Source organism: Pipistrellus kuhlii, unplaced genomic scaffold, assembly GCF_014108245.1.
Source record: "Pipistrellus kuhlii isolate mPipKuh1 unplaced genomic scaffold, mPipKuh1.p scaffold_m20_p_5, whole genome shotgun sequence".
Classification (NCBI taxonomy): domain Eukaryota; kingdom Metazoa; phylum Chordata; class Mammalia; order Chiroptera; family Vespertilionidae; genus Pipistrellus; species Pipistrellus kuhlii.
Window position 1 is genome coordinate 22,386,097 of NW_023425551.1, and position 27,495 is coordinate 22,413,591.

General features: G+C 35.2%; 1 long non-coding RNA gene across 1 annotated transcript; it reads left to right on the forward strand.

Annotated features, from left to right (window-relative positions):
- The first annotated feature begins 316 nt into the window (after window positions 1-316).
- On the forward strand, window positions 317-26,913 carry LOC123651370. The gene is made up of 3 exons (XR_006740028.1): window positions 317-386; window positions 14,914-14,917; window positions 26,891-26,913. It is a non-coding gene; the product is annotated as an uncharacterized LOC123651370 (long non-coding RNA).
- Window positions 26,914-27,495: the final 582 nt, after the last annotated feature.

Here is a 27,495-nt window from a genome sequence, read left to right on the forward strand (position 1 = left end):
TTAAATCCAAATGGAAAACAAGTGTTCAATGTGATTTAAATTCTAAATCCAGAAGTTAATATTTTAAAATTTTGGTATTAGTGTTCAAATATGTTTTCAACTATTAGTAAATTTATTAAATAGATTGCTTTTTAAAAGTATCTCTTCTTTAAATATTTCCTCTTATTAATACAGCCCTGACTCTGACTTTGACCAAGGCAAAATTTTTGTAAATGTAAATATCAAAAGGCTTATACTATTCATAAGCCTCAGTCCTTTTCTGGGTGAGATTCCCTATCAATTATTTAAATAATACACACTTGCCTTTAGAGCATATATGTCAAACTCAAAGGCTAACACGGGCCAAATAAACAAGGCTTAAGTATGTGGACCACAAAAAATCAGAAGTTTCATTTTTCATAGGTTTATTTTAATAGAGACATACTGAATACAAAGAGCTGGAATAAATGAGTAATCATTAACATAAAATAATAAAACATTTTAATAAAAATTAATATTTTTCTTGAACATTAACTTACCAGACACTGAATAACTGCACAAATTAATAAGCGTAATGAAAATAGATCTATTTTTCTTGTTCTCCAAAAGCAAAATATTTTCTATTGCAAACACTAAACAAGTCAGTACTAATGTTGTAGCAATTGTTGGCTAAAATACTCCCTGCTAGTATTAGTGGAGGGAAATGCTGTGCCTGCATTGAAGGCACTTAAGGGAAATGAATGCAACATGACGACAGTAATCAGTCATTGGCGAACATTGTAATTTGTTATTAATAACTAATGGCCTGGTGCATGAAATTTATGCACTGGGGGGGTTACCTCAGCCTAGCCTACACCCTCTCCCAATCCGGGACCTTTCGGGGGATGTCCAACTGCCGGTTTAGGCCTATCCATTGGGATCAGGCCTAAACCGGCAGTTGGACATACCTTGTGCAACACAGGATCACTGGCTCCTAACCACTCACCTGCCTGCCTGATCACCCCTAACTGCCTCTGCCTGCCTGCCTCATTGCCCCTAACCACTTGCCTGCCTGCCTCATTGCCCCTAACCACCTCTGCCTACCTGCCTCATTGCCCCTACACATTTCCCTGCCTGCATGATTGCCCCTAACCACTTGCCTGCTTGCCTAACAGCTGACAAAGGGGCATGGCCAGCCAGGGGAGGGGCCGTGGTCATCCTGGTCTAGGGTCGCTCTGGTCATTCCACTGTTTCAGTCACTGGGCTTTTATTATATAGGATTATATATAACAGGATAGTGTAAAAATTAAGTTACAAAATTTTTATTAAAACATTTCTTACAATGGTAAGATATGTACTCATATAATACCTTAATTAAAAAATAAAAAAACATATTTTTTATATACCATTATATTGATTGGGCCACAAAAATATTCGCTTTGGGCCACATGTGGCCAGTGGGCCACGAGTTTGACATGTTTGCTTTAGAGTCTATCTGAATAATTCTAAAAGTTTTCAATGGACATTGATAACCCAGCTACAGAGCTTATACCATTAAATATTGAATATTTGATATCATTATTTCACCGCTTTTATTTTTACTGCAGCCTTTTAGAAGAAATAATAATCATGCACCAAGCAGACAACACATACCACAATGAGGTATGATGTAAGACACATTCCACATTCTGCTTCAGAACAGCTTTACAGGATAAACTTTATTATAACTTTGCTGCATATATTTCCTCTTAAAAAGTTCATGATTGTCTTCTATGCAATACTCAATACATCTCCAGTGACAAAAGCAGAGTGTACCATAACATATGAATAATGCAGACTTGTAAAATTCTAAGAACTGATGTATTAGGGACATTGTTCATGTCTACCTGTTCCCTTGATACTTTTTTTCCCCACTTGATCCTTTCTGTGTTGACTTACTGTGGAGGCATATCTCACATTTACACTGATATGATTTTGTGTGAGTGCGGGCTTATTTTTAAAAAAATGTATATTCTATTAAAAATCAACTCATCGCATATTTTTCATTTGGAAAAAGAAAGACTTTGCCAGCAGCAAAATAGAAATACACTGAGCCAGCTGCTCTGTTTCAAAGATAGAAAATATTCCATGCAATCTTTGTAACTTCTGGAAAAATATGATTCAGACTTTTAAAATAGGTCTATAGTTAAATTAGCTTGACGATGACACTAGTGTCAGACGATTCTGAAAGAATAACCAAAGGTGAAGACATAATCATTTCACATAAGAAAGAAATTAGTAATTATATATGTGAGTTGTGGAGGGATTGAGCTAAAAAGGAAAAAAAAAAAAAAAGAACTCATGAGTATGGACAACACTGTGGTGATTGTGGGAGGAGAAGTGTGGGTGGAGATGAAAGACTGTATGGGGGGATAAATGGTGAGGAAATAATGTCTTTTGCTTTTTAATAATAAGATGGTAAGACATTAAAGAGAAAACTATGTAAAATATAAAAGAAATTTTAAAATTATGCACTTTTTTTTCTCGCACATTACATAGTAAAATATTAAGGCATATTCCAACAAACATGATTACATGAAACAATGCAAAAATATGAATTTTTATAAAATTGTATATTTTTTAAACTGAAAAATAAATTTGAAAAAATGAATACCAGTGAACTCAACAAGTGAAGTATTCTAGCAACTTGAAGAGACCAGCCATGTTTTCTTTGCTTCTCCATCTATTTTCTCTTTATGTACTAAGTGACCAGATATTTCATATCTACAGAAATAATCTTCATTAAACAGGATAATAGCTAACCCAATTTTATAACTTCTCCAAATTATTAGTTAAGAATCTCATCTAAGATTTTATAACTGAACAGGGGGTATAATCAAAAGATGTGGCTTACTTTATTCTTAATTTACACAGTAGATATTATTTTAAGTGGCTTCCATTTAATGGTTTTGCCAGAAAAACTCACCCTATGCATTCCCATTGAATACCAGCTAGGTTATCCATGGGACATTGAACTCTAGTGGCTTATTGTCCAGTCATCCATACATCCATGTTCTGCATCAACAGTTCCATCTCTTTATGTCATGTAGTTATTGTGACTACCTAACTTTTAATTAAATTTAATGGATTGACATTGGTTAATAAAATTATATAGTTTTCAATTATACATTATCTACTTATAGCATTGTGTGACTACCACCCAAAGTCAAATCTTTCATCCCTATATATCAAGCTCCTTTACTCCCTCTCTACCCCTTACCTCTGGTAACCACCAAAATATTGTCTGTGTCTGAGTCTTTGTTTTTCTTATTTGCTCATTTGTTGCTTTTGATTTTATATCCCACATGTGAGTGAAAATGAATTATTAATCCCCTATCCTGCAACCATTGAAAAATAGTTTAAAATACACTCAAATTAGAAATAAATGTAAAAATATTGCAGTTATTTTTTATATTAGAGATCTATCTACAAATAATTACATTCCAATTCCTTTGAAGTTCTCATTTACTCTAATTAAAATGAGAGTGAAGGTGACATAGGTTTTTATGGATAAAATACTCAAGAAATATCTAGAGGACAACCAAATGGACTCATGTGAAAAAAAAAGGCTTTGATTACCTCAAAATATTGGTCAAATAATGCATGTATGCACATGTGTGTGATTTATGTTATCATTTATGTTTGAATCCAAAATTCACTCCCTGTGAATTTTGGATCCAATGACTAAATCTCATTTGTCTTCATTCTCTCTGGAAATGTATTTCCTGTTATTGTATTTTTTTTCTATAAATTAGACTGTTTCTGAAAACAAGTGAATAAAAAAATAGGACACCACAGGAGGTGATGATTCACTTTGTGGAAGTTATGTAGTTAATAAATGTAATCCTATTACTCACCACAAATAATTTTGGAATAGTAATTCATCCAGCAACCAAATTAACTCTTCTAGTGCTCCTGCTTTAAATTGAGTACTTTATATTCTAGATGTGTCATTGGAGTCATTTTTCTTTGTAGCCTAACTTTAATATCAAGCCACATTTGATCATCCTTAGTCATGTAAATTGAACTGCATTTATTACTCATGGGTCAACATAAAAAGTAATGACTTAAGAAATTATGATATTTTTTTCAGGATGAGTAAACATTTATTTTGAAAAGAGCTGAATCACGATGAAATGTCCCTTTCATTTTAGTCTCTATTGCTCCCTCCTTTGTTTTTGTTTTTGTTTTTTTCTAATGTTGGAAATGGAGGGTATTTACTTTTTTTAAAAAGTTTTATTACTAAATATTTTTTTTCGTGTTTGGCAGATGAAAACTACTAACTGCAAATCCTACTGGCTGGAAGTGGGTGCAAATGACTAGTCTTCTGAAAGCAAGCAGGTGTAGGCCTGGCTCCTGAAGTACTCAGTAGGAAGCTGACATTTCAACATTAAAGTTCAATGCATTGGAGCATTGTTCTAGTCATAATAAACTGTCTAAATTGCAAAATCCTGGCAACACATTCTAGCCATTAAGCTGTATATCCCCTATTTTCAGTCTGGAAAGCTTCTTTTAATCCATAAAAAGATTTTCTCAGCTGAGAGAAATTGGAAACTAGAACAACAAACAATGAAAACAGGTCCGCTCATTTCCCAGCTGGAAAACATGACCACATACATTAGCATCTGATTACTTCTGAAAATGTTCGCCCATCACTGATTGATTTCAGAGAGGAAGGCAGAGAGAGAAGAGGAGGAGGAGGAGGAGGAGGAGGAGGAGGAGGAGGAGGAGGAGGAGGAGGAAGGAGAAAGGAGGAGGAAGAGGAGGAGAGAAATATCCATGATGAGCGAAAATCCTTGATTTGATGTTTCTGCACACCCACACTAGAGATTGAGCCTATAATCCTAATATGTATCCTGACTGGGAATCAAATCATGACCTCTTGGACATCTTGGTTCAACCACTGAGAAACACTGACCAGGCACTATCTAGATTTAATGTATTACTGCAGACTCATATTTCCATGCCTTTTCATCCAATTGTACTTTACAGAAGTTTTTTTTATTTATAATGTTCTAAGCATTGTATATTACATGTTACTCTAATATTATAATTCTCTTTTGAATGGGTTAAAAATAGTCACAGTAAAAGGATTACACAGAATAACATGATATCCTTTAAGCTAAAGCTGTTCAGGGTACCCAGTAAGTTTTTTTTTTTTTTTTTTTTTTTTTTTTATTTATTTATTTATTTATTTATTTATGTATTGCCAGTCTCATCAAGGATTCAATCAAGAATTCAGTATGTCCAGGGCCAGGGCTAATTTGCATTAGTTTCATTTTCACTCTGGTTTCAAAGATCTTAAAGAAATGACCTGTCATGTTTCTTGAACACCCTCTCTCGGTCAGGATTTCAACTTATAATCATCTGTCAACTGTATGGAATTTTATTCCATGTTTCCATTCTAACTCCCAGCTGCTTCAGCACTCGGCTAAAGTCCAGTGGGAGAAAATTAGCAGCTCTGCATTTCAGCTCTCCAGATTCCACACCATCAACGCAGCAATCTACACTATACTGGCTTATCTTCGCCCCAGCAGAGGCTTTCTGCATAGGTCAAGCCTGATCCTCAGTGCATGCCAAGGTCTGAAATTGCTCTCTGAGGAAAAATAAGGAAAGGGGTGTAGAGGAGACCTCCACTTAACTGAGAAGGGGTCTTTCTGTATAGTGTCTTCTGAAATAACATGAAAAAACGAGTAACTGTGTGTGTTTTTTCTAGATTAGGTAGTAGAAATAATGATCCACCACAGCTTTTCTACAATAATTGGATGCAGAAATATGTGTGATGGATATTGAAGTGGGTTCTGGTAAATATTTTAGAGATGCACCATGTAACGAAAAATGACATATCACAGCACTTGTCTTAAAATAAAACTTATTAGCAGACTAAGATCAAGAAATATTACTCAGGATGATGCAGAACTTTCTCAGTGCAATTACTTATTCTTTTAAAGGCTTAAAGAATATCAAGTCAGTGATAATTTAATCAGTTTGCTATGAAATAAATGCAAATTATTAAAATGCCTTTATGCCAAGTGGTGGTTATAAAAATGAGAAGTATATAATGTCATGATTTTCTTTGCTCACTAATTTAAATACTCTTATTTTTATGGCCCTTTAATCGCCTGCCTCCCCCAAACATTTATTAAATACCAACAATGATCTATATAAAAGAAAAATAACAGAAGATAAACAAGGGCCATTGGGATCCTAAAATTAATTTTTTTAATACAGTAGAGTCAGTAAAAAAACAAACACTTTTTAGGTCTAGTTGTTCAATTGGTAGATTAGAAACTATCAGCTATCAAGAGTTCTCAAATGCTTCTCGGGGAAACTCACAAATAGTTAGCTCTGCCATGTACCCCCCTCCTCTACCTCATTCTTCTTCTTCTCTTCCTCCTCCTGATCCTCCTTACCCTCTTCTTCCTCTTTCTCTTCTTCTTTTATAATTGATCTTTGAACCCTAATATTGAAAACTCAGGAAAAGAACAAAATGAAGCAAACACCATCCTCTACTTGCTCAGCTCAGAGGCTTTATTTAGCATTCCCTCATTCTTAGTTCAAATCAAAGTAAGACTAGTACTTAGTAGCTATTGAATAAATATTTCTTATATAAATAAATTAATCACATTCAGGAGGTACAGGGATAAAATAATTATTGAATGAATAAAAATATCACTTTACATTTGGAACCTCAGAAAATTATTTTTCACTTTAGGTCATGTAATATTATCAAAAATATTCTCAGTTATTCCTTTTTTATTGGAATAGAATGAAATATTTTTTACTCATGCTATTGAACATTCCTTTGTAATTTTGGTATAACCTAAGTATTAATTGCCCTTCAACATTTTATCTCTGATGGTTGTCTAAGTTATATTTCATGGCACATACCAACATTTGAAGTATTATTCATAGTAGATGAGTGTAACTTGCCATTTCAATAGTTTTATAGTTGAATGTGCACTTGTGCTTTTTCTATTTGTTTAATAAAAAGATTCTCATGAAAATATACTTTGCATGTAAGCATATCCTTTTATTTAATGTTATCTGTTTTACTCCATATTGAGTATTTGAGCCAAAAGGGGGAAAAAGATTAAATAGGAGGAAAATTATAAATTAATTTAAGCAAATTAAACTTCTGCTTATCAAAAGACTCCATTAATAAATTCTTAAGCCACAGATAGGAAAAATATTTGCAGTCCATATGCCAGATACAGTACTTGTATCGAGAATAAATAAGAATACTATAAGTCAGTAATAAAAAGTCAAGCAAATCAATAAAAATTGGAACATTTCTTAAATAGATATTTCACAAAGACAAAGAAGCTATTAGCACATTAAAATGTTCTCAATTTTATTAGTTGGTTAGGGAAACAAATGAGAATTCAAATGAATTACCATCAGATATTCCTGGAATGGTTACAATTTTATTTTATTTTTTATATATATTTTCTATTGATTTTTCACAGAGAGGAAGAGAGAGGGATAGAGAGTTAGAAACATCAATGAGAGAGAATCATCAATCAGCTGCCTCTTGCACACACCCTACTGGGGATGTGCCTGCAACCTAGGTACATGCCCTTGCCCAGAATCAAACCTGGGACCTTTCAGTCCGCAGACTGACGCTCTATCCACTGAGCCAAACCGGTCCCGGCAAGGAATGGTTACAATTTTGAATACTAGTAACACCAAGGCTTGTATAAATACAGAGCAACTGAACTCTTCTAATAGTGGAAGAACTAAAACAACTTTGGAATGTTGATTGTTTCTTAAAACAAAATAAATTTGTCTGCCTTATAACCTAGTGATTTTGTTTCATGTATTTATGTAAGATACATGAAAACATATACCCACAAAACTATTTGTATGAGAATATTCATAATAGTTTAATTCATTATAGACAAATTCTGGAATGCCCAAGAAGAGGGAATGGGTAAAAACTAATATACACATTCTATGGAACATGTCTCAGCAATAGTATGAACAGAGCTCAAAATTACTGTGATCAGTAAAAGAAGGCAGACACAAAAGGGAATATAACATGTGATTCCACTTATGTGAAATTCTAGAACAGGTAAAATCAAACTAGGTTAAGTTTCAAACAATAGTGACTCAGGAATTGCGGGTGGGAGCTGATTGGGAAAGCATGCAACAGCACTTTATGGAAGGTAGATATGCTCCATATCATGACAGTACTGTGAGTTACCCAAGGGTATGCATTGAACTATAAACAGAAAATATATACATTTCACTGTATAATTTCACTATTTATAATGTATATTTCAATTTATAACAAATTAAAATATAAAAGTGAAAAAAGAATAAGCTGATATTTAAGTGTAGCTTTTCAAGATACATCTATCAGAATTTTGTTCAATGCTAGTTGACAATATAAAGTAGGACTCTTCTAAAGATCTAAGAATAACTGACAGCATTGATTATCTTCACATTATAGAATAACAAATTAAGATTCAGAAATATGTGATTTACTTACAGCCACATAACCTTTAAAGCAAAAGGCCAAGAATATAAAGTAAGGCTACATTGTCATCACAGCTTCAACTCTTTTTCCTATGCTATGCTTCCTTTGCATATCAAATCATTAAAGACTGATCTCTCCTACATAATAAGTTTATGTTAATGACAAACAAAATTAGTACTATGACTTTAGAGTGGCAAAATCACAAAGAGCTCATAGAATAAAATAGGACTTCATCACAGTGAATAATTCACTAATCCTATATAATAAAAGGCTAATATGCAAATAGACTGAATGGTGGAACAATCAAACAACAGAACAACCCAACAGCCTCTCGCTATGACGTGTGCTGACCACCAGGAGGCACACATGGAACATGGCACAGGCATTGTCAGCAGACGGTAGAGCATGGAACATGACGGGCATCCACCTCGGCAGGATGGTGGAACAGGTGAGTGGGGCACCAGACCAAGGTGGGGCACTGATCGCTGTCTCTAGTGGTTACTGAAAATTCTTTGCTCCCACATGCCCAGCACTCACACACATTGCCAATGCCCAGTGCTATCCCCATTGCTTGCTCGGCATCATCAGCAGGTATGAGTAGTGGCTGCTGGCCCCAATCTCCCTAAGGGCTTCTCCACCTCCCCCTGCTCCTGAGGGGCTATCAGGGCTGGCAGCTGCCTCTCACACCTGCTGCCAACAATGGCCCTTCTTGCACCTGCTGCTGGCCCTGGAGCCACCATTTGCAACCACTGCCAGCACCAGCCCTACTTGTACCCGCAGCCAGCACTGGAGCCACTGCTCAAACCTGCTGCCAGCACCCAGCACCGGTCCCAATCGCTTGAAACTGTCAGCAGATTTGAGCAGCGGCTGCCAGGCCCAATCACTCCTGAGGGCTTCTCCACCTCCCCCTGCTCCTGAGGGGTCATCAGGAAAGCAGCTGTTGCTCGCACCCGCTGACTGAGCAGAGCAATTGGGGCCACCACTAGCAGTGGATGCAAGTGGAGCTGGTGCCATCAGTATGTGGGAGATGGGAGTGGCTGTGTCAGGAGAGAGGTTGCAGGCAGACAGGGGACCAGGGTTTGTGGCAGGAGGGGCTGGGTGGGGGCACAGAGGATGGGCCAACATCTATCCCTGTGCCCACAGCAGCCTTGCAGCCTTTCAAGGTGCACAAATTTCCTTTCAAGGTGCACAAATTTGTGCACTGGGGCCCTAGTAGAATATAAAATTGACCTCAGAACTTAATGTTGATTGTAAAAAGACAAGGTAACCATACTTCTTAGTTCAGATAAACATAAGAAATAAAAGAGAGATATATTAGCCATTACTGTTGATTTTATAAGTATAGCTAATAAATACATTCTAGAGAATGTGCAATGATAGTACTAGGAATCAAATGAAAACTATATGATGTCTACTTTAAGTTTTCAAAACAAATTTTCAGACTTACAGAGGTATGATTTACATACAGTAAAATTAAATCTATTGAGATCTACACTCAGTTCTGTGAATTTGAAAAAAACTCTTAAAATTGTATAACGTCCACCACAATGTGCATATAAAATATTTGTCATAACCTAAAAGTTCCATGACATTTCAGTCTTCTTCTGTCCACCACTCCTTTCTATGGTGACCACTGGTTGATAGGATTTGGATCCTGCAGTTTTACAATTTCCCAGAATTCATAAAAATGAAATAATATAGTGTGCAGTGTTTTGAAAACCACCTGCTTTTACTCACTATTATTTTTTGAGAATCATTCGTGTTACTGCATATATAACCATTACATATTTCAACATTTTTATTACACATTTTAAATTTCTGAATAGACCTGCATTTTCTTTCCAAAACTCTTTTGTTTTCAATAATCTCTACTGCTTAATATTTAGTCTAAATTTTGAAATATTGCAATGTTACTAAATGTTAGAAAATCACATGTTTTATCCCCATTCAGCACTTTTATAATCCAATATATCCTCAAGATTATTATATCATTACCATTATCAAATAAGACCTCTTTCTCTGATTTGAAAACAACTCACTCTATGACTTAATGTTCATAATATGACATATTTATATCATACTATTTTCAAAGAGGATTTGAAGCAGATTATGAGGAGTAAAATATGCATACAGTGAGGCTAATAAAATAGATGTGATAAAGTTTTTCCTAGACCTCTTTATCTTTAAGGTTGTAATAGGTTAATGGTAGTTGTCATCACTCTGTCAAAGAAAAGAAAAAAAAAAAAAAAAGAAAGTTCCTAACCTTCCCTACTAATATAAGGACTTTTAGTGACAGTCAAAGTCACTCCCTGTCATTTCCGGAAGCCCTCATGCAGTTGCTCACATGTAATTAACAAGAAGGTCAGCCAAAGTTATCCTGCAGAGCTTGTCATATTTTCTATTTTTGTTCTGATCTTTAGTCTATGTCAATCTCTATTAACCTCAAACCCACCTGACAAAATCTTATCATTATACCTCTGGCATTTGTTCAATTTAAGAGTCAAAAATCCAGTATGAGTTTTATAGTAAAAAGAAAGGTCAATTATATGACTCTTTGCAGTCAAGGTAAATGGATAATGTTACAACAGTTTTCACTGAAACCTCCCTTGCAATGTTCTCTAGCATCGTTCTAGGATTTATACTTATGCCAGTCTATTTCAATTTACTGGGGAAAATATAGAGAATCAGAAACGAATAAATATCTACCTCTGAGATTATATCCTTTCTCATGAGTTTTCAATATACCCAATATACAAATTTCTTAAATATGTTGTCTTGCTGATAGAGGGTTGCCATTTTCATCTATGTGGAACACTAGCAACCAAAATGGGTACAAGGTAAACATCATCAGGTGAGTTATGGGTTGAGTAAACAGGGAATGCCATTATTATCCTGGGTCTCTAACACTGCAGAAATCAAATTCAAAAGATGGATTTTTATCAAGTCAATCACATTTTTTGCAGATAACTCATTAGCAATATGAAATCAGGTTGCTCTTTCTGTCACACTTATGAAATTATGTTTAAAGCTCATTTATCTGTGATGCCTTGAATACCAAATCTCATAAACTTGTTCTTCAATTTAAACATCTTTCTGAGGCATTTTATAAATGACCATTTAATTTTTTTTACCTCTATGTTGTCTTTATTCAATAGTAGTTACCAGGGTCAATTCCTAACTAACAGCCACAAGAATAATCTTTCCATAAGACCAAGCAATGTAAAATTTTAGGAAACATGGCAAAGTCTATAAAAATTAATCTGTGCTTATAGAAGCTGTTATAATATAGAATTATATGAAAAGGAAAAGAGCAAGTATTAATAATACAATAGAACTTGAGCATGAATAAATTTCTCTGTATGAATGGATAATGCATATGTATATATACATAAATATAAATATATATATATGCATACATATAAACATATAATTTGTAAGTGCACAGATAAAGCCAGAAATATACAATGATATAAGTTTTAGCAAAGTTTACAAAATAGTAACTATAGCAGTTTGAAGATGACAGAATTACAGGTTTTGTACTTTAAGAAAAATTCACTAATAGCTAATACTATCAGAGTACCTCCATTTGTCAGAAAAGTTAGAAAGAAGTGGTCATCTAACCACTTTGCTGTACATCCAAAAATAATACAGACTAATATTAAATTTAAACTATAATTGAAATTTTTTAAAAAGTTATGAAATAATCAAAGTCATAGAATACACATAAAAATCAACTGTCCAAAAGCATATTTAATTCTGTAATTTTTATTAAAAGTAGTGGCTCTCATAAAATTAAAACAACTTTAAAATGAAATTACATTTTCTTAAATAGGAAGAATATAAAATTCTTCATGTTTTATAGAACAAAGATGTGACTAAGCCCTGCCTGATGTATTTGGTTGGACATTGCCCTGTACAGTGACAGGTTGCCAGTTTGATTTCTGATCAGGGAACTTGTCCAGGTGTTAGGATCAATACTTCTCCATCTCTCCCCCCCTTTTTCTCTTTCTCTCTCTAAAAATCAATAAAAATATATTTAGAAAGTTGTTATCTTAACATAACTGGTGTACAAGATATTCTAAGGCAATGCTCTGCAAAATAAATTATGATGAAATTTTACAATCTCATCTGGTAACTTTGGCAATGAGTTAATCTAAAATTAATTTTGTTTATTAGCATTTTGCCTCACTCTTATATTGCTAATGGAACTGTAATGTAGTAGCAGAAAGATTATAGAAATTGAATATTAAATGATGATTAGGGAATGCCTGACATTGAAATACTAAGCAAATCAAAATGTCATATACAGTTACTATATATATTATACAACAATGTTTACCCAATAATTTAAAACATTTCTTTTCTGAAACAATTAAAAAATATCAGTCATAGACTTTGAAGGTTGCTCACCTGGCATCATTACAGGACATATTTCCAAGTACAAGAGAACTGAAAATAATAATGTTTATTTGGCTTTTTTTTTTTTTATGGAAAGTCCCAGTTAGTAGTAGATACCACCCTACTAACACACCTATTTTAGCCAACTTCTGAGATCAAAATAGAGGCACCTGGAGCCAGTGCTTCCAACTCCAACTACCTAACATGATTACTTTGAAACCATTGTTTCTGTCCCATCTCCCACCTCTTTAGGTATTATGTACATACAATAAAATTCTGAGTGTGAGAAATTTTGAGATCTCTATATAGTCTAATAATCACCACCACAATCTATAATAATAAAAGCACAATATGCGAATTTCATGCACCTGGCTTCTAGTTGTATAATAATATTGGACAATCTGGAGAGCCTTAAAAGTGGTGAAGGAAAAATTTAAAAGGTATGAAAATATAATCCCTTTTAAAAATGTTAAAGCAATGATTTATGTTTGACCCTAAGCACGAGTAAGACTAAAGGAGGTTTTGATAGATGTCTTGAAATGGTTCATGGGTTCACATGAAGATGAATGAGAAAACAGGATGCATGTTTCTCTAGAAGACTGGACTTGATCAAGTGATGGCAGAGGCAGAATTTATAAAGAAAAAATTTTCCATAAAATGGACAAGAAATCTCTAAAGCAGTAGCTCTCAGCTGGGAGTAATTTTGTGCCCCATGAGATATTCAGTAGGGTCTGGAGACATTTTGTCACTAGTCTGGATGGGAAAACAAGCACAGACCAGCACCCCACAACAAACAATTATCCAGTTCAAAAATCACAACAGTCCCAAGTTTAAGAAACGGTGGCCTAAATTACCAAAATGTTCAGGAGGGAGACCTGCTACCTTCGGGTTCCTGAGATTTTCCTTTTTACTATCATTACTCTAAGGAGCAGCTTGTTTCGGTACTATTATTGTATAATTCCTCTTTGTGATCTCATGTTCTAGAAACATAAATTTTATTGTGTAAAGTAAGATGTGTATCTATGAGAAGCTAAGCAACATTACAAATTAAAATATACTACAAGTGTAAATTAACTAGGCACCACAAAACTTCAAAGAAAACAAGAGCCTGTATATTTGAGAATTAAGTACACATATTCTGGGCACTTTGAATGCTGGTTCCAACTTTAACATTTCTCATTATGAGACTTGGAACAAAATACTTGGCTTCTGAAAGCTTCCACTCTCTCATCTGCAGAATGAAGATCTATGTTTTAGATAAGAAGTAAGTCAATATTTGAAAGGTGCTTTGAAAATGTTTATCATACAGTATCAGCTATTGTTATTTTATGTTGACACCCAGGCATTCACAGATATTTTTTATAGAAAAGATGGTATTTGAATTGAAGTCATAGGATAGGTAGACTTTATTTTATTTTAAACAGAATATACAGAATGATTTTTATTTTATATATAAAAATACACACACATTCATTCCCATAAATGCCAGGTGCCAGATCACAATATCTGTCATGCCATCATCACCTGTGACAGTCTGCCCCTTTTTAGGTAAGTGGGTGTGGGGTGCACATCATTCAGAAAAGAGTGGGAGAACACTTCTAGCCCTTGGCCTTGACACAGTAGCAGAACTGACCTTATGCGATTGAGAGATGTAGATGTTATTTAGGTGAAAAAATGGCATTCTGTATAAAAATCCAGGCCATATGGAATGAAATACACAGCACCTTCTCCCCCACTCCTGCCCCCTCCCTCTTGCATCTCTTCTCATTATCTTCTTGGGGACTCTACTTCCCTCTAATCTCAAAAGGTGTGTGGACATATCCAATCTGAACCAAGATGCTACCTAATATGGCTTGATTAAGTGGGCTAGGAGAAGATAACATAATAATTATATAATTTTATTTTAGAAAATATTTTTCCACTTTTGACATGTTTATTTTTATTACTAAAGGGAAATAATTTTTGATGTTTTTAAAGTGTTTTAAAAGTTGACTTAGGTGTCAAATACATGATATTTCATGAGAATTAAGAATTAGGCTGGTATAAAAGTCTTGTTATTTACACTATTATGCCAGAAACAAGAAGAAAAAAAAAGCTGCATAGTTTTCAATGTCATGGTGAGTTATTTGATGTCCCAGTATAAGTTTGAGTATATTTTGGAAGGGTAATAATTCTTATGTTAAAGTGAAATCCAAAATAAAGCTGCCTTTGACTTATTTAAATACCGCATAAACATCATAATACATTTTTATGTGGAACATAGAAAGAATTCTACATATATCCTAAGTTGTGGCAGTATAATAAATAGCCAAATGAAATGCCAAGTGCATTCATCTACACACAGGCAATTTAAAAAATAATCGGTCTCAAAAACAAATATTTTTATTCTAGAAAATAAATAAGACTGGAGAGCATAAGCAATTTTCTTCAAGGTTATTCAAAACAATATTTTTAAGGGTAGAATCCTCAGTGTGCAACAAGATTTTCAAACTTGTTGATTCTGTAAATCTTCTGGATTGCTTTCAGGGTCAACAACCATAGCCCTTGAGATAAGGTGATAACATAGACAAACCAATACCTGTCATAGGTAATGCTTTATTTTTTCTAATTCTTCCTTCCAAAAACTCACAGTCCTAGAACATATTGCTTTTTATTCGCTTCTGTACAGTTTCTATGACCTATTATTCACATGAATGAAAAACTGAAAAATCTTTAAGATCCTATTTATATTTGACAACTGTAAACATTTCCAAAAAATTTTTTGACAAAGGAAATGTATAATCTAAACAAAGTCACTGAAGTGAGTATAATGCAAATAAATATGATACAAATGAAAGAAATAACTTTGGACAATGATTTAAGAGAACCCAGGAAGGGGAGGGAGCACTTTTTTATACATGAGTGTATATATAATATATAATATATCTTTTATGTATTAATTTGGTGGGAAACTGCCAATATTTTTTCTTTGATCGCTACAGAGTAGTTGAATCACATGTGTCTTTCTGCTTTAAATGGTCTCAGGATATTTTGAGAGAACAGTTGAAATTGATTTTAGTGCTCTGCCAACATAGCTGTAGTTGAGAAACAGAGTAGAAAATGAATATAAATTAGGTTATTTTGCAAATTGGTAACATCTTCAACATTATCTTCCTCTTCCTAATGGATTTAAATTAGAAACACTAATGACTATATTAGCATATTTTGTGCTCAGTAGGAGACACGATAGAAGGTACATTTGGAGAGAGATAAACAGTTGAATATCATTAGCAGCAAAATCAAAATAATATTTCACTGAAAATATTGAGTTCTAAAAAAATGTCAAATGCATGTCAGAAATATTTAAATAAATGTATGAGGTAGTTATAAACCATGCTAAAATGAAGAACTTATTGAAAAGCATAATTTTCTTTCTATCATTTTTTCCCAAAAGTCTATTCTATGATTCATTCTCAAATGAACTCTGCTATGTCTTGTGTTAGAAAAATATTATCTTATACATATTTACTCATCTGGTCTACAAATAAAGTTTTCGGTGCTATTTCGGTAGAAATAATTTGCTTATATTTATTTCTCTGTTTTCTTTTATATGGTCTTTTTATATTGAAAAAATGGAATAAGAACTGGTAAAGTCAAAGCATGTTTGGTAACTCAAACAGAAATATTCTCAATGGATATTTCATGACATGCACAAACAGGGAAATTTCAAAGAACATAAATGCAGCTAATACTGCTCAAGAGACTAGAGCTAGGAATAGGAAAATCAGAAACTGAAGCTGCTTTTTCTCAGGGACTATATGATCTGTATTTCTGCTTTTTTTGCAGGCCTGCTGCTTTCCTTCCTTTCTCTTTCTCTCTTTCTCTTTTTCTCTCCTTCTCTCTCTCCCTTTCTTCCTTCCTTCCTTCTTTCCTTTTTTTTTTTTTTTTGTCCTATAGAGTGGTTTTTTTTTTGTCTAAACACTATAGACCTTACACATCCAAGCATGTAACCAACATGCTTTATAAGTTCAGCTTAATGCTAACTGCCCAGAGTTCTGGTATACCACAGGTTTCAATTGCCTGGAACAAAAAGCATTAATTCAGATCAACTCTCTGTCTTCTGAGAGCTGAGTGTTAAACTTGACCCACTCTACTGACATAACCACCAAATACGCAATGCCATGAAGCAGGATCATTCATTCATGCAATAAATATTTGTACTTACTGGTAGATAAACACTGTGACCAATGCAGAAAAGACAGTTTTTTATATCACTATCTACACAGTTTAGTGGAATAGAGTTTTTCAAATAATCATGCTACTTAATGTATAATTAATTAACTGAGCAAAATCCAGAAGGAAAGTCTGAGTTTTCCATGAGAAAGTCCGCAGTTTTCTGAGAGTACATGACAAAGGAAATTCGTCTAGTTTGAAAGGTAAGGAAAAGGTTTTCTGAGGTAGGGAAGTTTATAGATATTTTGGAAAGAATTAATAGAAGTTCATCAAGTTAAGAAAGAAACAGAAGGTAGCAGAATATTTCTCTAGTGAAGTTATTCGAATTTACCATTTACAACCACCACCAGTGAGTTTCCATTTCTCTACATCTTCATTCATATTTAAAGTGGGTAGAATTTTTTATTTTTGCCAATCTGATATGTATGGAACAATATATATTTTTAATTTATATTTGTATGGTTGTGTGTCATATTGAACATTTATTTTATATTTATCTTTGAATATTAAAACATGATTTACAATTTAAAAAATTGTTAACAAAATCGACATTTACTAGTTGAGGTTATTAAACAAATTATAACAATTATAAAATACTATGCAGTTGTTCAAAAAACAAGATACAACTTTAAGCCCTATGAGGAATATATTGACTAGACAAAGTGGTGCTACAAAGTAAAGGCCCAGTACATAATGAAGACTATGAACTCATTTAAGTACATATAAATATACTCATATAAATGTTAGAAAGTCTTAGAAGGATATAGTCCATGAGTAAGTAGTGATGTTTATTGGCAAGAGAAATCCATTTAGTTTGAAATGGCTTCTTAATCTTTTCTCTATATTATTTTTTTAAATATATGAGTGACGTAATGAGTTGTCACATTTATAACTTAAAATAATAATTAGAATAAAGAGAAATAAGTATTTCTTTTTAATTCTATTACATTTATTGGGTGACACTGACTAATAAGATTATATAGGTTTCAAGTCCTGGCAAGTATTCTCAGTGGTTAGAGCACATGTGTCAAACACAAGGCCCGCGGGCCAAATCCGTCCCGCCAGGCCTTGCAATGTGGCCCGCACCTCGCTGTCATCACTGCACTCCGCTGCGTTTCCATCACAATGACAGTTTATGACTGTTCAGTAAACCATTCGGCCCGCGATTTAGGCTGGATTTTAGATTTTGGCCCCTTCTCTGATTGAGTTCGACACCCCTGGGTTAGAGCATTGGCCTGTGCACAGGAGGGTATCAGGTTTGATTCCCAATCAAGGGCACATACCTGGGTTGCAGGTTTGATACTTGGTCCTGGTAGAGGCTCAGAGGCTTATACAGGAGGCAGCCAATCAATGTGTCTCTCATATAGATGTTTCTCTCTCTCTCTCTCTCCACCTTTCCCTTTCTCCCTTTTATTCAATCTAATAGACAATGGAAAAAAATATCCTAGGGTGAGGATTAACAAGCCAAAAGATTATAAAAGTTTCAAGTATATAATTTTATGTACATCTGTGCATTTCATTGTGTGTTCACCAACCAAAGTCAAGTTTCCTTCCATCACCATTTATTTGATCCCCGTTACTCTCTTCTATTGCCTCCTTAATCCCTCTTACCCTCTAGTAACCACCTTAGTGTTGTCTGTGACTATGAGGTTTCTGTTAAAGGTAGCAACAGGATAAGAAAGAGGAAAACTTCAGCTTTGCTATTTAATTGTTCTATACTCACATTCTTATATAGATAAACAAGGTACTAGTAGCCCATCACGCGATATCACGCGCAGTAGGCCGGGAACCGCAGCATACCGCCAGGAGCCACGCTGCTTTATGGGAGCCCTGCAGCTTCCGCAGGAGGAGGGAGCTGCGCTGGTTCCATGGGAGGCAGGCCCACATCTCCTCTCCTGGCCTGCACTCGGCCGTGAAGCTGCAGGCCAGCCTCGCTGTCCCCCAGAGGCCCTCCATGACCAAGGGGTCACCATAGCAATGAAGCAAACATCCTGCCCCAGCAGACCCAGTCCTGCTGCCCAGAGGCCCTTTGTCACCATGGCAATGAATAAATAAAATAAATAAAACTAGAAGCACAGTGCATAAAATTCTGCACAGGTAGGGTCCCTAGTGGCTTCTTCCCCTGCTGGTTGCCAGCTGGGCCTTCCTTCATTTTTCACTGGCCCCTGGTGGTCATCTCACATCATAGCGAGCAATCAAACTCCCAGTTGGTCAAATTCTCGAGGGAACACTTTGCATAGTAGGCTTTTATATAAATACCTTCAAGCATCCTTATTAGAATCTCTCATTTACCTAAGTAAAATTATTAGCTGGTCAATGTTCTTGGATACTGCTACTATTATATTTGTATATCTTAAGCTCTCAAAATTCCAGAGAATATATTTACATACTACATATGTGTCTTTACTGATAGAAACATATTCCTTCATAAAAGCAAAGGAAAAATTAGTGGAGTTTTATTATTTAATTTCATAATCATTACTATTGTGTTGTTGGCATCTGTCTTAATTGAACCACTTTTTATATGATAATCTTACCCAAGTGTGTATGCCTAATGGCATGACACAACCTATTTAAAGCCAATTAATTGGACTGCAAAATCTTATTCCCGAGAATTTCACATTTCACATCACACACCTCGGATATATTTCACCTCTTTGTGATCAATAGTTTGTGAAACTAAAAATGAGCATTAAAATGCACATAAGCATCTTTATTTCTAATAAATTTCAGGTGAGATATGTATAATATTTAATAAGTACATATTTCATAATTTATATTTAATAAGTTGTAATATTAAATGTACTTCTATTAGTTTGTCAATATAACTACAATACTGTCTGTGAGTAGGAAGAGATATATCTCTTTCCTTTATTTTTTAGGTAAAACAAAGGGAATAATTTTCTCTCCAGCATCCCTCTCCATGAGCATACCATTTATAAAGCTCGGTGACAATAATGTTCATAATAATTATAATAATATTTACAAAGCACCTATTATCTGTCAGGGACTCTCTAAGCATGCTATATATTGACACATTTAAAGCTTCCACAAACTACAATAAAGTAGGTATTTTTATTTTTACCTTATAGGTAAGAAAATGGACACAAAGAGAAACTATGTATCTTTGTCCCAGGTCACATGGCTGGTCAACTGCAGAGCAAAAATTCAAAATCAGATATAATGTTCTAGTCCTGTCTCTTAACCACTGAACTATAATGCTCATAACTAAATCCAGTGACTGCAACCACATGCTATGTTTACACATTATCAAAAGTGTTTTTTTTTCCCTCTTTGTGAGGTTGCTCTTCGTTTTGTTTTGTTTTTCCCTGATGGATTCTCCAGTGGTTGATTATCTCTGCCTCCAAGAATTTCTTTCAAGACAGTCACCTAGGGATTTACCCACTCAGCAGGAGGACTGCTAGTTAGTGAGAATTCCTGAACAACTTAAGTAGAGAAGGCAGTATGTACTTTACATTTCTAAATAAGACTTTGTGGAAATTTATATGAAAGTAAAGTGTAGCTTTTCTTACCACTCAAAAGAAAACTTATTCTATTTTCCTCCCCCACTTCCTTCTCTCTCAGAGAAAACATAAAAGGAAAGCTGACCTTTTTCTAACAAAAAACTTGGCTAACCCCTAGACAGTTCTGTGTCAACATTTCCCATAAAACATTTTCAGGAAAAAGTCCTCTAAAATCTTTATCTCTGGTATTATTATGTAAGAGTTATCTGATGAGGATACCCCACAGTTCGGTTAGCACTATTGTTATTTTAGTTTATATAATAGTCTATTCTTTTTAGCTATAACTTCATGTGGAAATATTTCTGTGGAAAGAAGAAAATTAAATATTCAATTTATTTTAACCCTCACTAATATTGGCCAAAGTTCTATTTATACTTTATCAGAAAACAAATTCATTTTATAGCAGTGGAAAAGATGAGAACAAAAGTGGTTTTCTTTATGACAAAGTCCATTATTATAAATCAATAAAACTGTACTACAGTGAATTATTAGAAAGCTGATGTGAGCGTGTTACCAGAGGAGTTAGACCTCGGTTCTTGAGTTAAGCTAAGAATGAATTCAGACTCCAGAACATCTACCCAGGAATTTATTTAGAAAGTTACAGAGGGAGAAGAAGTGAGCCAGTTGGGCTGCATGGACTCAGGAAACAAATTACAGAGGCAAAAGAAGGACACATGGAGCTTAGGAGAAAGAAATCAAAGGTATGGACCACTGAGAGAAGGTCGGCACACAACAAAAGAGAGAGTGTATGCATTGGGTCCCTGTCCTATGGGTTTTTATCTGTTTTCTAAAGACAGGGATTTTAGGGAAGGTCTCAGGGGAGAATCTCAATAGAATATTAATTCTCTTTCCAGGTGTGACCTTTCAGGGTCAAGATCTCCATTGATTGGTTAGTGCTAGGATAAGGGGTCGTTAATCATTGCCTCTAGTCCTAATGTCAGCCATGGCATCCCTTTGTCTGGTTTTGCTGTTTCTCTGGGACTGAAACTGAAACACAACTGAGGCCTAGATATTATCAAACTCTGACTCTGTGGTTGACAGAGCCAAGATTTTGTTCCTAAGATTATTTGATGCTGATCAGAACCTCACTGTCATGATGGCTTAATGCTTAAGAGAGTGGTCATGCAAAGACTTGTATGAGTGAATCGATTATCTGGCTCCTCATTTCTACTCTAAGTGGGGGTCTAAACCACATGACTAGCGACATGGAAGCTCAGGGGGTATAAACCACATGACTAGAGACATGCTAGGGAAGAAAGGTCCCCTGGAAGTAAAGTCCTAGCTATAATATTTGTTTTCTCTAGTTTTGTCTGTTGCTAGACACCGGGGACTTTCTGCCCACTGACATTCTGTACCTGGCCTATTATCCCTGCTCTGCTCATGCCTGTCTAACTACCTACTCTATAAAATGCTCACCCACATTTAGTTCTTCTTTGCTGTAAGATTATCATTTTCTGCTCGAACTGAGCTGTCAAATAGAAAATATTTTCATTAAAATAGAGTGAGTCTTGTAGGCATTTCTCTCCTAATAGAATCTGCTACCTTAATTTATTTTATAATTTTCTTAATGAACCCATCTTTCTTAAGCAAGAATCTTAGACAAATAAGTTGATTTAAACTCAAGATTCACAACAGATGATAATTGATTTGCTCCACGGGGAATTACTTTGCATCCATCATAGATATCTCACTAATTCAGAGGTTCAGACAGTTGGCAATGCCATGTACAAGTAATTTCTGTTGACTGAGGATGGAGACATAATATGGCTGCATAATGTGGCACTGCCTTGAAATTTAATTTAAAGAGAAAAAGAATGAAGCCAACAAAAACCAAAATTCTCACTATAAAAGGTAACTACATAGCTCAGCCTGCATGGCTCAGTGGTTGAGCATCAACCTATGAACCAGGAGGTCACAGTTCAATTACTGGTCTCAATTCTCAGTGTGGGATGTGCAGGAAATAGCCAATCAATGTTTCTCTCTCATCATTGATGTTTCTAACTCTCCCTCTCCTTTCCTCTCTAAAATAAATAAAAATATGTATAAAGAAGAATCAATGTAAGAATAAAAAGGAAAAATATGAATAAAGAAGAACCTATGAAGAATAAAAAGGAAGTTGTTTAAAATAAAAGTCTGTGGTCCTCAATGCAAGAACAAGGAGTGAAATTATGAGGCTGTTAAATATTAAGGCCTGGAAATCCATGATTTTCTGAATATTATACCTCAGACCATAGTAGTATAAGTCTACCTGTTTTGCAAACACATATATTTGCAGAAGTTATGATTGCTATCAAATGAGAAACAGACTGAAGTAATGTAACTCAGTGCATAGAATATTACTGAGCCTGACTATACTGTGCAACTCTGTCCTATAATACTTGAGTCCTACATAATTTCAAGCTCAATTTTTTTTTAAATCTCTTTGTTGCCAGGACTGACCAGTAGACCATGAGCGATGGATGAATAGATTACTCTGACATACATTTCTGTGAAAGAGAAGGCTAAGGGGCTGTTTGGCATAAAGAGCCAAAACGGCCTTGATTGCCTGCTTTGTTAGGCTTTTATTGTAACAACAGCTTGAATTAAAATTAACCTCTAGATAAAATCAGCAGTGTAAGTATCCTTGAGAAAGCTCATGTTTCCGCAAGGTCGAGTTTGAAGACTAAACATAGAGATTCCAACAAAACACCGGGGAGCTTCGACTTGCTTAGAAAAGTCAAGGCAGGGGCTACTGCCTTCGGCAATACCCCCGAAAAGACCCTCCGAACCTTTGGGATAATCCTCCTTACAGACTTTCCAACCAAGTTCTGTGCTTCCCCACATTTCCTCCCTTTTTGTTTTTCTGGCTGCAGAGGACAGAGGGAGGTGGGGAACTTTCTGCTTTAGAATGTCAGGGTCCACAAAGCACATTCACTGCTTGAGTTCTGATTTTGTAGACTATAAGGAAAACAAAGAGAATTAAAAGACAGCAATGGTTAGTCCTATCAGGTACCAATTAATTTTAGGAAACCATGTGGTGGGGTCTATCCACTCCAAATGCTCCTTTACTGTATTCTAGGCAGTAGTCTGGTTTTTATGTTTATTGATAGCAAGTAAGGACTCTCTAATTTGTCTTTGTAACATGTTTACTTCTTTATTAAGGTTAGCATAAAGACTCCTTATAAATGCTATTTAACATCAATCTACTGATAGTGACTACTGTTCCATTTTTTTAAATATATATTTTATTGATTTTTTTACAGAGAGGAAGGGAGAGAGAGAGAGCTAGAAACATCTATGAGAGAGAAACATCAACCAACTGCCTCTTGCACACCCCCTACTGGTGATGTGCCCTCAACCAATGTATATACATGCCCTTGACCGGAATCGAAACTGGGACCTTTCAGTCCACAGACTGACGCTCTACAACTGAGCCAAACTGGCTTCAGCTACTGTTCCATTTTAAAGGGGTGACACATATGTGCTTATGCTCCTGATCACAATTAAGCATTTGCCTGTATGCTATGGTATCCTATCTTGCCCCCAGATATCTGATGGCTGCCTTTATTGCCTGTAGTGCAGCTAATATTTTTTTTTAATCTATTTGTTGTTATATAATGAATTCCCTAGTCACATTATAGACCATATTGTCTACCAATGTGGCTTCTGCACAGACTCAGAAAGGCCCACAACGGCGACATTGGCAGTAGCAAGAATAACAACAGCCAAGATGATGGCTGCAATGAGCATTCCCAAAAATATTTTGTGCAGTAATTGGCTCAATGCTCTTTCTAAGACTTCGATAGCTGATGAGCCTTGCCATTTCCTGATGAGAAAACAGGTATTAGGATTTCTGCTTCTCTCCTAAGTACCATAATAGTGCTGATGTTCAATGAGGTAATATTCTGGGTGGTAATACAAGATGCAATATAAGCTCCTTCTCCAACCTGTACTGGATGAATTATGGTTTATTAGTAGAACGGGGCCCATAGCAAAGACATTGGGTGAGTTGTGAAAATCAGGATATTGTCTGTAAGCTATACTATAGTGGCCAGAGGAGTTCTGGTAGTCACCGTGCCACAATTTCAAAGGGCTGAAAGCATGGCTTAATCTCCATAAAGTTTTCTGAACTGGCAAACCTAGTACTTGAGGTCATGGAGAACTCATCCCTCCCTCAGTCCAAACCTCAGGCATAACCAATATAACTAACATTAGAAACATGGTGAACCAGAATGTCAATGTGGTTAGGTTGAAAATGACCATGTGGGTCACTATCAGTAGATTAATGTGGCCCCAATCTATAACTTGTTGGTCCCTGAGGATAGTCAAATGGGCATGATTTCCTCAACAAGCTTCCCAATGGAATGCCTCAGCAGAGGCATTATTTTGCTTACACGAGGGATGGGAGGCACAGTAGCATTAGTCAGATCACCACAGGCCAGACTGCCTGCTGAGAGAAAGGTTAGCTGGGCTCTAATCAGATCATGTTTAAGAATGATATCTAACCAAATTTGATTAGGAGCTCTCACACAGTACAGAGAGGAATTGGAGGAAGGAGATAGTGCATAGGATAGTAAATTGGAATGAAAAGAGGTATTGCAAGGGACAAGTAGGGAGAGAAATATATAATTTACCAAATTGTTTTGAAAATGCTTCCTTATATCTAAAAAACTATATAACTATTTTTTATTTATTCTGCTCTATAATAAAATTGTTGTTTCTTTTGATTTTTTCTGCTAGCATTTATATAAATTCAGATACCTTATAGAGTAATGCAAATGACATGGAATCTTGTCCCTTCTGTAAAATACAATATTCTACAATATTATAGCTTATAACTATTATTTATAAATAAAAGTGTATTAAATCTATTTAACATGCATATATAAATAGAATATAATTATTATTTCCTTATGTGACAGAGCTTCTCATATACCTTAAGTATCAATATAAAATTTCCTTCATAAGGAGAGAAGGCAAATCTAAAAATTTAAACCCTGGAAAGGTAGTCAAATATATTAGACTAAAAGATTGTGTATTATTATTATTAAACAATATTAAGTAATTTATTAATTTAAAGTAATCAACTCCCAGATTAACATAACATGATTATTTAAGTTTTTTATATATATATAGTCTTTGCTTCTTAGGCACATAGAGGAAAAACCTTCTTTTTCCCCTTACTTTCAGAAATAGGCTTATTTTTCCAATGGAAAATATACTCACATTCTTAAGAAGCATAACAGAGATAACATGACCTTGACGATTCTCAGGAGGCTGGCGAAAGGGTGGGTGTGTATGTGGGAAGATAGCAGGCCCGGAGGTTTGTTCCCAGGACTGCAGTAACTCTAATAGCTTTAGTTGTAAAAGTACTATTTATTTATTTATTTGTTTTATTTATTTACAAAAAAAGAGTACTCCCATACACACACACATACATCTGTTGCTGCTGTTTCTGCATCCTATTCAAGGGTACTTCTGTAGCTCCAACCTTCTAGGATAAATTTTGGGAGAGTTTAAATAATTATTTCCCATATTTTTTTCTTTTTGAATAGACTAAAAATATGAAACCTTGTATATAAGAAGAGATCTTAAAAACAGAGACAACAACAACAACAAAAACCCTGAATGAATACATGTAAAAGGTGGACTGGGACATTAGTCTTAGAATCTTACTTCATACTAACCTAATAGAGTAAAGAACATTAATCAGTAAACAAGTTATATTATAGACAGAAAGAACTTCAACTAACTAAAAGTTTCTAGTGGCTGATGTCTTGAGAGGGAGAGCAGAGAGTGTCTCTAAGATGAAGAACTCTCAGCAGCTGCTGTGAAGTTGCTACTATCCCTGCCCCTGGTTCAGCTTACTACAAGTAGGTGGGGTTCCTAGCAAAGTAAAATAGGCCCTATCTTTAAACAAATTAAACTAGACTACAAAGGCACAAAACAGTAATTAACAGAGACACTCTATGCACAATGTTTATAGGCATGCACAACCTAGACAAAACTTAATAAATCAGAGTCCTTTCCATGGATTTTTCAGAAGATGTCTTAGAGTGCACGGGACTTATAGCTAGAATGCAGCCCAGCGTGCTCCTGGGTGGGATGGCTGGTGAATGCCCACAAACAGCCTGTTGTTCACAGATTCATCATATTCTGCTTTCCATAATAAATGTTGACTAGTGTCCAGAGTTGTTTTGGCCAAAATCTGCCAATCCCAATGAGTCATGTGATAATTTTCAGACAAGGCATTTTCTCTAAAACTTTTCCTTATTTCTTTAAAGATATTAAAGAAGAGCCGAAACCGGTTTGGCTCAGTGGTAGAGCATCGGTCTGTGGATTGAAAGTCCCAAGTTTGATTCTGGTCAGGGGCATTGTACGTTGGTTGCAGGCACATCCCCGGTGGGGGGTGTGCAAGAGGCAGCTGGTCAGTGTTTCTCTCTCATCGACATTTCTAGCTCTCTAGCTCTCTCCCTTCCTCTCTGTAAAAAAATCAATAAAATATATTTTTTTTAAAAAGAAGAAGAGTGGCTCATAAACTCTGTTACCTTATTGATCTTGCATAACTGGGCAAGCCGAAAGTTCTCCTTCTCACATGGCTTGTCTGACACAGGATCCCACAACTGACGATCTAGTTGGTGGACTCTCCCATGCCAGAGTCGGAGGATGGGGAAATATTTCCTCCAGTGGCAGGGCTTTAGGTATTTCAGGCTTTAAAGGCTCAGCTTCAAGAGGAGGGGGCAGTGGTAAATCCTCGTGTTGCTCTGTAGGCTTTTAATTTTCAATATGAAGTAGGCATAATGTAGCTTGAACAAAAACTCACATTGTTAATGATGATAAGGGCACTCGTTTTCCCTGGGCCTCATTTCTCTTTAAATTCCTGCCCACTTGTTCCCAGAGATT